General features: G+C 29.0%; 1 pseudogene; it reads right to left on the bottom strand.

Moving 5' to 3' along the window:
• Positions 1-1,519, bottom strand: part of LOC143241741 (ras-related protein Rab-23-like) — a 13,770-nt pseudogene extending 12,251 nt beyond the window's left edge.
• Between the last annotated feature and the right edge of the window lie 10,864 nt (positions 1,520-12,383).

Below are 12,383 nucleotides of genomic sequence, written 5' to 3'. Positions count from 1 at the left end.
AATAGTACTATAAGTACACTACTAGTGTTATATAACATAATAATGGTGTGAAATGACCACTATAAATATACTTCTAGGGGTTCTAAACTATAATAATGAGTGTAAAATGACCACTATAAAGTACACTTCTAGTGTTCTATACCATAATAATTGGTGTGAAATGAGATTACTATATAGAAAAATTACACTTGTAGTGTTCTATATGATAATAATTGTTGTGAAATAACTTACACTATAGAGTACACTTCTATTGTTATATACTATAATAATTGTTGTGAAAATGGTCACATAAGTTCACTACTAGTGTTCTCTTGGTGTGATATGAATAATATAGAAATTTACACTTCTAGTGTTCTATACCTTAATAATTGTTGTGAAATAACCACTATAATTACACTTCTAGTCTTTTTATACTAATAATAATTGGTGTGAAATGACCACTATAAGTACACTTCTAGTGTTCTATAACATAATAATTGGTGTGAAATGACCACTATAAATACACTTCTAGTGTTCTATACTATAATAATTGGTGTGAAATGACCACTATAAGTACACTTCTAGTGTTCTATACCTTAATAATTGGTGTGAAATAACCACTATAAGTACACTTCTAGTGTTCTATACCATATAATAATTGGTGAGAAATGACCACTATAAATACACTTCTAGTGTTCTATACAATAATAACTGGTGTGAAATGACCATTATAAGTAAACTTCTAGTGTAATAATTAATTGCTAGTTGATGTGGAATGACCACTATAAGTACTTCTAGTGTTCTATACAATAATAACTGTTGAAGTGAAATGACCACTATAAGAGTTCACTTCTAGTGTTCTATACCATAATAATTGGTGTGAAATGACCACTATAAGTACTTTCTTCTAGTATTCATATACTATAATAATGGTGTGAAATGACCTACTATAGAATTACACTTCTAGTGTTCTATTCCATAATAACTGGTGTGAAATATCCACTATAAGTACACTTCCTGTATTATATACTATAATAATGGTTGTGAAATGACCACTATAAGTACACTTCTAGTGTTCTATACTTTAATAATTGGTGTGAAATAAACACTATAAGTTCACTTCCACTGTTATATAATTATAATAATTGTTTGTGAAATAACCACTAAAAATACACTTCTATGTTATATACTATAATAATTGGTGTGAAATGATCACTGTAAGTACACTTCTAGTGTTCTATACCATAATAATTGGTGTGATGATGACCACTATAAATACACTTCTAGTGTAATATACCACTATAATAATTGGTGTGTGAAATGACCACTATAAGTACACTTCTACAGTGTTCTATACAATAATAACTGCTGCAGAATAATAACTATAAGTACTGTTTCTTAATGTTCCTATACAATAATAACTGGTGTGAAATGACCACTATCTAAGTACACTTCTAGTGTTCTATTCAATTATAATTGGTGAAAAAATGACCAATTTTTCAAGTGTATATATCTAAAATACCTGGTGTGAAATGACCATTATAAGTTCACTTCTAGTGTTCTATACCTTAATAATTGGTGTGAAATAACCACTATAAGTGAACACTTCTAGTGTTCTATACTATAATAATGGTTATTGAAATGAGTCACTATAAGTACACTTCTAGTGTTCTATACAATAATAATGTTTATTGAAATAACCACTATAAGTACACTTCTACTGTTATATATACTATAATAATAAGTTTGTGTGAAATGACGAATTTAAGTACACTTCTATTGTTCTATACCATAATAATTGGGTGAAATGATTACTATAAGTACACTTATAGTGTTATATACCATAATAATTGGTGTGAAATGACTACTATAAGTACACTTCTAGTGTTCTATTCCATAATAACTGTGTGAAATAACCACTATAAGTACACTTCTAGTTGTTACATACTATAATAATTGGTGTGAAATAATCACTCTAAGTACACTTCTAGTGTTCTATACGATAATAATTGTTGTGAAATAACCACTAAAAGTACACTTCCACTGTTCTATACTATAATAATTGGTGTGAAATGACCACTTTAAATTACACTTCTAGTGTTCTATACCATAATAATTGGTGTGAAATGATTACTATAAGTACACTTTTGTGTTATATACTATAATAATTGGTGTGAAATGACTACTATAAGTACACTTCTAGTGTTCTATTCCATTATAACTGTTTGAAATAACCACTATAAATATACTTCTAGTGTTACATACTATAATAATTGGTGTGAAATAATCACTCTAAGTACACTTCTAGTGTTCTATACCATAATAATTGGTGTGAAATGACCACTATAAAAATACTTCTAGAGTTCTACACTATAATAATTACTGTAAAATGACCACTATAAGTACACTTCTAGTATTCTTTACCATTATAATTGGTGTGAAATAACCATTATAAGTACACTTCTAGTATTCTATACAATAATAACAGGTGCGAAATGACCACTAAAGTTCACTTCTAGTGTTCTATACAATAATAACTGGTGTGAAATGATCACTATAAGTACAATTCTAGTATTGTATACTATAATAACTGATGTGAAATGACGGAAATATAAGTACACTTCTAGTGTTCTATTCTATTATAACTGCTGAAAAATGACCAATATTAGTACAATTCTAGTGTATGTATAAAAAACTGGTGTGAAATGACCATTATAAGTACACTTCTAGTGTTCTATACCTTAATAATTGGTGTGAAATAACCACTAGAAGTACACTTCTAGTGCTATATACTGTAATAATCAGTGTGAAATGATTAATGAACGTACACTTCTAGTGTTCTATACCATAGTAATTGGTGTGAAATTACCACTATAAGTACACTTCTAGTGTTTTATAGAATAATAATTGGTGAGTAATGACCACTATAAGTACACTTCTAGTGTGCTATACAACAATAACTGGTGCGAAAAGACCATTATAGGTAAACTTCTAATGTATATATCAAAAATACCTGGTGTGAAATCACCATTATAAATACACTTCTAGTGGCCTATACCATAATAATTGGTGTGAAATTATTACTATAAATGCACTTGTAGTGTTCTATACAATAATAATTGGTGTGAAATGATCACTGTAAGTATACTTCTAGTGTTCTATACCATAGTAATTGGTGTGAAATAACCACTATAAATACACTTATAGTGTTCTGCACTATAATAATTGGTGTAAAATTACCACTATAAGTACACTTCTTGTGTTCTATTCCATTATAACTGGTGAGAAATGACCATTATATGTACACTTCTATTGTTCTATACAATAATAACTGGTGTGAAATTACTACTATAAGTACACTTCTAGTGTTCTATACCATAATAATTGTTTTGAAATGATGACTATAAATTTACTTATAGAGTTATATACCATAATAATTGGTGTGAAATGACCACTATAAGAACACTTCTAGTGTTCTATACCATTATAACTGTTGCGAGATAACCACTATAAGTTCACTTTAAAGTGTTCTAGTCAATATAACTGGTGTTAAATTAATACTACATTAGTACACTTCTAGTTTTATATACTATAATAATTGGTGTGAAATGAACACTATAAGTACACTTCTATTGTTCTATTCCATTATAATTGTGGTGAAATAACCACTATAAGTACACTTCAAGTGTTTTACCATAATAATTGGTGTGAAATGACCACTATAAGTACATTTCTAGTGTTATATACCATAATAATTGGTGTGAAATAATCACCACTCTAAGTACACTTATAGTGTTCTATATGATAATAATTGTTGTGAAATAACCACTATAAGTACACTTCCACAGTTATATACTATAATAATTGTTGTAAAATGGTCACTGTAAGTTCACTACTAGTGTTCTATTGGTGTGATATGAGTAATATAAGTACACTTCTATTGTTCTATACCTCAATAATTGTTGTAAATAACCACTAAAGTACACTCTAGTCTTTTTATACAATAATAATTGGTGAGTAATGACCACTATAAGTACACTACTAGTGTTATATAACATAATAATTGGTGTGAAATGACCACTATAAATATACCTCTAGGGTTCTAAACTATAATAATTAGTGTAAATGACCACTATAAGTACACTTCTAGTGGTCTATACCATAATAATTGGTGTGAAATGATTACTATAAGTACACTTGTAGTGTTCTATATGATAATAATTGTTGTGAAATAACCACTATAAGTACACTTCCACAGTTATATACTATAATAATTGTTGTAAAATGGTCACTGTAAGTTCACTACTAGTGTTCTATTGGTGTGATATGAATAATATAAGTACACTTCTATTGTTCTATACCTCAATAATTGTTGTAAAATAACCACTAGAAGTACACTTCTAGTCTTTATACAATAATAATTGGTGAGTAATGACCACTATAAGTACACTACTAGTGTTATATAACATAATAATTGGTGTGAAATGACCACTATAAATATACTTCTAGGGTTCTAAACTATAATAATTAGGTGTAAAATGACCATTATAAGTACACTTCTACTGTTCTATACCTTAATAATTGGTGTGAAATAACCACTAGAAGTATATTTATAGTGTTATATACTATAATAATTGGTGAGAAATCACCACTGGTTAAAGTACACTTCTAGTGTTCTATACAGTAATAATTGGTGAGAAATGACCACTATAAGTGCACTTCAAGTGTTCTATTCCATTATAACTGGTGAGAAATGAACATTATATGTACACTTCTAGTGTTCTATACAATAATAACTGGTGCAAAAAAAGACCATTGTAAGTAAACTTCTTGTGTTCTAATTTATTATAATTTGTGTGAAATGACCACTATAACTTACACTTCTATTGTTCTATACAATAATAATTGGTGTGAAATGACCACTATAAGTACACTTCTAGTGTTCTATTCCATTATAAGTTCTTGTGAAATAACCACTATAAGTAGGACTTCTAGTGTTCATACTATAATAACTGGTGTGAAATAATCACTATAAGTACACTTCTAGTGTTCTATACCATAATAATTGTTGTGAAATAACCACTATAAGTACACTTCTACTGTTATATACTATAATAATTGGTGTGAAATGATCACTATAAGTACACTACTAGTGTTCTATACCATAATAATTGGTGTGAAATGACCACTATAAATATACTTCTAGTGTTCTATACTATAATAATTGGTGTAAAATGACCACTATAAGTACACTTCTAGTGTTCTATACCATTATAATGGTGTGAAATAACCACTATAAGTACACTTCTAGTGTTCTATACAATAATAACAGGTGTGAAATGACCACTAAAAGTTCACTTCTAGTGTTGTATACTATAATAACTGATGTGAAATGACGACTATAAGTACACTTCTAGTGTTCTATTCTATTATAACTGCTGAAAAAATGACCAATATTAGTACACTTCTAGTGTATATATAAAAAACTTATGTGAAATGACCATTATAAGTACACTTCTAGTGTTCTATACCTTAATAATTGGTGTGAAATAACCACTAGAAGTACACTTCTAGTGTTATATACTATATAATTGGTGTGAAATGATTAATGAACATTACACTTCTAGTGTTCTATACCATAGTAATTGGTGTGAAATAACCACTATAAGTATACTTCTAGTGTTATATACAATAATAATTGGTGAGAAATGACCACTATAAGTACACTTCTAGTGTTCTATAGAATAATAATTGGTGTGTAATGACCACTATAAGTACACTTCTAGTGTGCTATACAATAATAACTGGTGCAAAAAAGACCATTATAGGTACACTTCTAGTGTCATATATCAAAATAACTGGTGTGAAATGACCACTATAAATACACTTCTAGTGTTCTATACCATAATAATTGGTGTGAAATTATTACTATAAATACACTTCTAGTGTTCTATATAATAATAATTGTTGTGAAATAACCACTATAAGTACACTTCCACAGTTATATACTATAATAATTGTTGTAAAATGGTCACTATAAGTTCACTACTAGTGTCTTCTATTGGTGTGATATGAGTAATATAAGTACACTTCTATTGTTCTATACCTCAATAATTGGTGTAAAATAACCACTAGAAGTACACTTCTAGTCTCTTTATACAATAATAATTGGTGAGTAATGACCACTATAAAGTATACTTCTAGTGTTAGTACAATATAAACATAATAATTGGTGTGAAATGACCACTATAAATATACCTCTAGTGTTCTAAACTATAATAATTAGTGTAAAATGACCACTATAAGTACACTTCTAGTGGTCTATACCATAATAATTGGTGTGAAATGATTACTATAAGTACACCTCTAGTGTTCTATATGATAATAATTGTTGTGAAATAACCACTATAAGTACACTTCCACAGTTATATACTATAATAATTGTTGTAAAATGGTACACTGTAAGTTCACTACTAGTGTTCTATTGGTGTGATATGAATAATATAAGTACACTTCTATTGTTCTATACCTCAATAATTGTTGTGAAATAACCACTAGAAGTACACTTCTAGTCTTTTATACAATAATAATTGGTGAGTAATGACCACTATAAGTATACACTACTAGTGTTATATAACATAATAATTGGTGTGAAATGACCACTATAAATATACTTCTAGGGTTCTAAACTATAATAATTGGTGTAAAATGACCATTATACAAGTACACTTCTACTGTTCCATACCTTAATAATTGGTGTGAAATAACCACTAGAAGTATATTATCAATTGATATATACTATAATAATTGGTGAAATCACCACTACAAGTACACTTCTAGTGTCCTATACATAATAATATGGTGGTAATGACCATTATAAGTGCACTTCTAGTGCTACTATTCCATATTATAACTGGTGAGAAATGAACATTATATGTACACTTCTAGTGTTCTATACAATAATAACTGGTGTGAAAAAGACCATTGTAGGTAAACTTCTGTGTTCTATTTATTATAATTGGTGTGAAATGACCACTATAACTACACTTCTATTGTTCTATACAATAATAACTGGTGCAAAAAGACCATTATAGGTAAACTTCTAGTGTATATATCAAAATACCTGGTGTGAAATCACCATTATAAATACACTTCTAGTGTTCTATACCATAATAATTGGTGTGAAATGATTGTTATAAATACACTTCAGTAGTGTTCTATATAATAATAATTGTTGTGAAATAACCACTATAAGTACACTTCTACAGTTATATACTATAATAATTGTTGTAAAATGGTCACTTTATTAAGTTCACTACTAGTGTTCTATTGGTGTGATATAGATGTATATAAGTACACTTCTATTGTTCTATACCTCAATAATTGTTGTAAAATAACCACTATAAGTACACTTCTAGTGTTTTATAGAATAATAATTGGTGAGTAATGACCACTATAAGTACACTTCTAGTGTGCTATACAACAATAACTGGTGCAAAAAGACCATTATAGGTAAACTTCTAGTGTATATATCAAAATACCTGGTGTGAAATGACCACTTATAAATACACTTCTAGTGTTCTATACCATAATAATTGGTGTGAAATTATTAATATAAATGCACTTGTAGTGTTCTATATAATAATAATTGTTGTGAAATAACCACTATAAGTACACTTCCACAGTTATATACTATAATAATTGTTGTAAAATGGTCACTGTAAGTTCACTACTAGTGTTCTATTGGTGTGATATGAGTAATATAAGTACACTTCTATTGTTCTATACCTCAATAATTGTTGTAAAATAACCACTAGAAGTACACTTCTAGTCTTTTATACAATAATAATTGGTGAGTAATGACCACTATAAGTATAACTACTAGTGTTATATAACATAATAATTGGTGTGAAATGACCACTATAAATATACCTCTAGGGTTCTAAACTATAATAATTGGTGTAAAATAACCACTATAAGTACACTTCTAGTGGTCTATACCATAATAATTGGTGTGAAATGATTACTATAAGTACACTTGTAGTGTTCTATATGATAATAATTGTTGTGAAATAACCACTATAAGTACACTTCCACAGTTATATACTATAATAATTGTTGTAAAATGGTCACTGTAAGTTCACTACTAGTGTTCTATTGGTGTGATATGAATAATATAAGTACACTTCTATTGTTCTATACCCTCAATAATTGTTGTAAAATAACCACTAGAAGTACACTTCTAGTCTTTTATACAATAATAATTGGTGAGTAATGACCACTATAAGTACACTACTAGTGTTATATAACATAATAATTGGTGTGAAATGACCACTATAAATATACTTCTAGGGTTCTAAACTATAATAATTAGTGTAAAATGACCATTATAAGTACACTTCTACTGTTCTATACCTTAATAATTGGTGTGAAATAACCACTAGAAGTATATTTATAGTGTTATATACTATAATAATTGGTGAGAAATCACCACTACAAGTACACTTCTAGTGTCCTATACAGTAATAATTGGTGAGGTAATGACCATTATAAGTGCACTTCTAGTGTACTATTCCATTATAACTGGTGAGAAATGAACATTATATGTACACTTCTAGTGTTCTATACAATAATAACTGTGCAAAAAGACCATTGTGGTAAACTTCTTGTGTTCTAATTTATTATAATTGGTGTGAAATGACCACTATAACTACACTTCTATTGTTTATACAATAATAATTGTTGTGAAATAACCACTATAAGTACACTTCTAGTGTTCTATTCACATTATAACTGGTGACAGAAATAACCACTATAAGTATACTCTAGTGTTACATACTATAATAACTGGTGTGAAATAATCACTCTAAATACACTTCTAGTGTTCTATGATAATAATTGTTGTGAAATAAGCACTATAAGTACACTTCCACTGTTATATACTATAATAATTGGTGTGAAATGATCACCTAATAAGTACACTACTAGTGTTCTATACCATAATAATTGGTGTGAAATGACCACTATAAATATACTTCTAGTGTTCTACACTATAATAATTGGTGTAAAATGACCACTATAAGTACACTTCTAGTGTTCTATACCATTATAATTGGTGTGAAATAACCATTATAAGTACACTTCTAGTATTCTATACAATAATAACAGGTGCGAAATGACCACTAAAAGTTCACTTCTAGTGTTCTATACAATAATAACTGGTGTGAAATGATCACTATAAAAGTACAATTCTAGTATTGTATACTATAATAACTGATGTGAAATGACCACTATAAGTACACTTCTAGTGTTCTATTCTATTATAACTGCTGAAAAAATGACCAATATTAGTACACTTCTAGTGTATATATAAAATAATTGGTGTGAAATGACCATTATAAGTACACTTCTAGTGTTCTATACCTTAATAATTGGTGTGAAATAACCACTAGAAAGTACACTTCTAGTGTTATATACTGTAATAATCAGTGTGAAATGATTAATGAACGTACACTTCTAGTGTTCTATACCATAGTAATTGGTGTGAAATTACCACTATAAGTATATTTCTAGTGTTATATACAATAATAATTGGTGAGATATCACCACTATAAGTACACTTCTAGTGTTTTATAGAATAATAATTGATGAGTAATGACCACTATAAGTACACTTCTAGTGTGCTATAAAACAATAACTGGTGCGAAAAGACCATTATAGGTAAACTTCTAGTGTATATATCAAAATACCTGGTGTGAAATCACCATTATAAATACACTTCTAGTGGCCTATACCATAATAATTGGTGTGAAATTATTACTATAAATGCACTTGTAGTGTTCTATATGATAATAATTGTTGTGAAATAACCACTATAAGTACACTTCCACAGTTATATACTATAATAATTGTTGTAAAATGGTCACTGTAAGTTCACTACTAGTGTTCTATTGGTGTGATATGAGTAATATAAGTACACTTCTATTGTTCTATACTTCAATAATTGTTGTAAAATAACCACTAGAAGTACACTTCTAGTCTTTTATACAATAATAATTGGTGAGTAATGACCACTATAAGTACACTACTAGTGTTATATAACATAATAATTGGTGTGAAATGACCACTATAAATATACTTCTAGAGTTCTAAACTATAATAATTAGTGTAAAATGACCACTATAAGTACACTTCTAGTGGTCTATACCATAATAATTGGTGTGAAATAATTACTATAAGTACACTTGTAGTGTTCTATACAATAATAATTGGTGTGAAATGATCACTGCAAGTATACTTCTAGTGTTCTATACCATAGTAATTGGTGTGAAATAACCACTATAAATACACTTATAGTGGTCTGCACCATAATTATTGGTGTAAATTACCACTATAAGAACACTTCTTGTGTTCTATACCATTAATAACTGGTGTGAAATGATCACTATAAGTACACTTCTGTGTTCTATTCCATTAATAACTGGTGTGAAATGACCACTATAAGTACACTTCTAGTGTTATATTCCATTATTACTGGTGTGAAATGACCACTATAAGTTCACATCTAGTGTTCTATACAATAATAACTGGTGTGAAATGACCATTATAAGTACACTTCTACTGTTCTATACCTTAATAATTGGTGTGAAATAACCACTAGAAGTATATTTATAGTGTTATATACTATAATAATTGGTGAGAAATCACCACTACAAGTACACTTCTAGTGTTATATAACATAATAATTGGTGTGAAATGACCACTATAAATATACTTCTAGGGTTCTAAACTATAATAATTAGTGTAAAATGACCATTATAAGTACACTTCTACTGTTCTATACCTTAATAATTGGTGTGAAATAACCACTAGAAGTATATTTATAGTGTTATATACTATAATAATTGGTGAGAAATCACCACTATAAGTACACTTCTAGTGTCCTATACAATAATAATTGGTGTGAAATAACCACTATAAGTACACTTCTAGTGTTCTATTCCATTATAACTGCTGTGAAATAACCACTATAAGTATACTTCTAGTGTTACATACTATAATAACTGGTGTGAAATAATCACTCTAAGTACACTTCTAGTGTTCTATACGATAATAATTGTTGTGAAATAAGCACTATAAGTACACTTCCACTGTTATATACTGTAATAATTGGTGTGAAATGATCACTGTAAGTACACTACTAGTGTTCTATACCATAATAATTGGTGTGAAATGACCACTATAAATATACTTCTAGAGTTCTACACTATAATAATTACTGTAAAATGACCACTATAAGTACACTTCTAGTATTCTATACCATTATAATTGGTGTGAAATAACCATTATCAGTACACTTCTAGTATTCTATACAATAATAACAGGTGCGAAATGACCACTAAAAGTTCACTTCTAGTGTTCTATACAATAATAACTGGTGTGAAATAACCATTATAAGTACACTTTTAGTGTTCTATACTATAATAATTGGTGCAAAATGACCACTATAAGTACAATTCTATTGTTCTATTCCATTATAATTGTGGTGAAATAACTACTATAAGTACACTTCTCGTGTTATATAGTGTAATAATCGGTGTGAAATAATCACTGTAAGTACACTTGTAGTGTTATATACCATAATAATTGGTGTGAAATAATCACTATAAGTACACTTATAGTGTTCTATACAATTGTAACAGGTGCGAAATGACCAGTACAAGTACACTTCTGGTGTTATATACTATAATAATTGGTGTGAAACATTTCTCTATCGTTCAATTTTTACCAGTCTATTTCACCCTTGTGTCTGATTAGATTTGTGATTAATTTTCAACCATTTCCCAGAAGTTGTGTGGAATGATTCTACCAGTTATGATGTTACCAGCAACCTTAGTAACTTGACGACATTAACTGTAAATAGTCTTAAACATACCTGTTGAAAGTTACCAGCTTTTAGCATGTTTTAATGATCTTGTGTGACGGTTTGACACAGTCAAGAGTTGGAAAACAGTAATGCCATACAGTATATACAACCACTAGCTTGTCTTGAACGCGGTTACAAAGATATGACGAAAACTGAGTTTGTTTATATTTACTCTAGAACGTCTTGAAAGACGCTATTGATTGCATTTACACTAAGCCTTTTCAAGCCGTGTGAAGGTCGGAAAAAAAGCGGATCCAAACAAGAAAGACAAAGCGCTCGTGCTTTTATATACGTGCTAGTGAAAGATGCCATGCGCCTTTTCCTGTTACAAATCGAGTAAATAAGTCTAGAGAGTGAGTGAAAGGGCGCTCTTGATCGGTCAAGAAACTATGGTAAACAACTCCTAACTGGCTTATTTTCATATTTGTATTAATTATTTAATCATGGGAGTTTGACACGAGAGTAGCTAAAATGGTAT

The sequence above is a fragment of the Tachypleus tridentatus genome, unplaced genomic scaffold (genome assembly GCF_004210375.1).
Source record: "Tachypleus tridentatus isolate NWPU-2018 unplaced genomic scaffold, ASM421037v1 Hic_cluster_1, whole genome shotgun sequence".
NCBI classification, from domain to species: Eukaryota; Metazoa; Arthropoda; class Merostomata; order Xiphosura; family Limulidae; genus Tachypleus; species Tachypleus tridentatus.
Note: the sequence above shows the minus strand (reverse complement) of the source record. Positions and strands in the feature narration are given on the sequence as shown.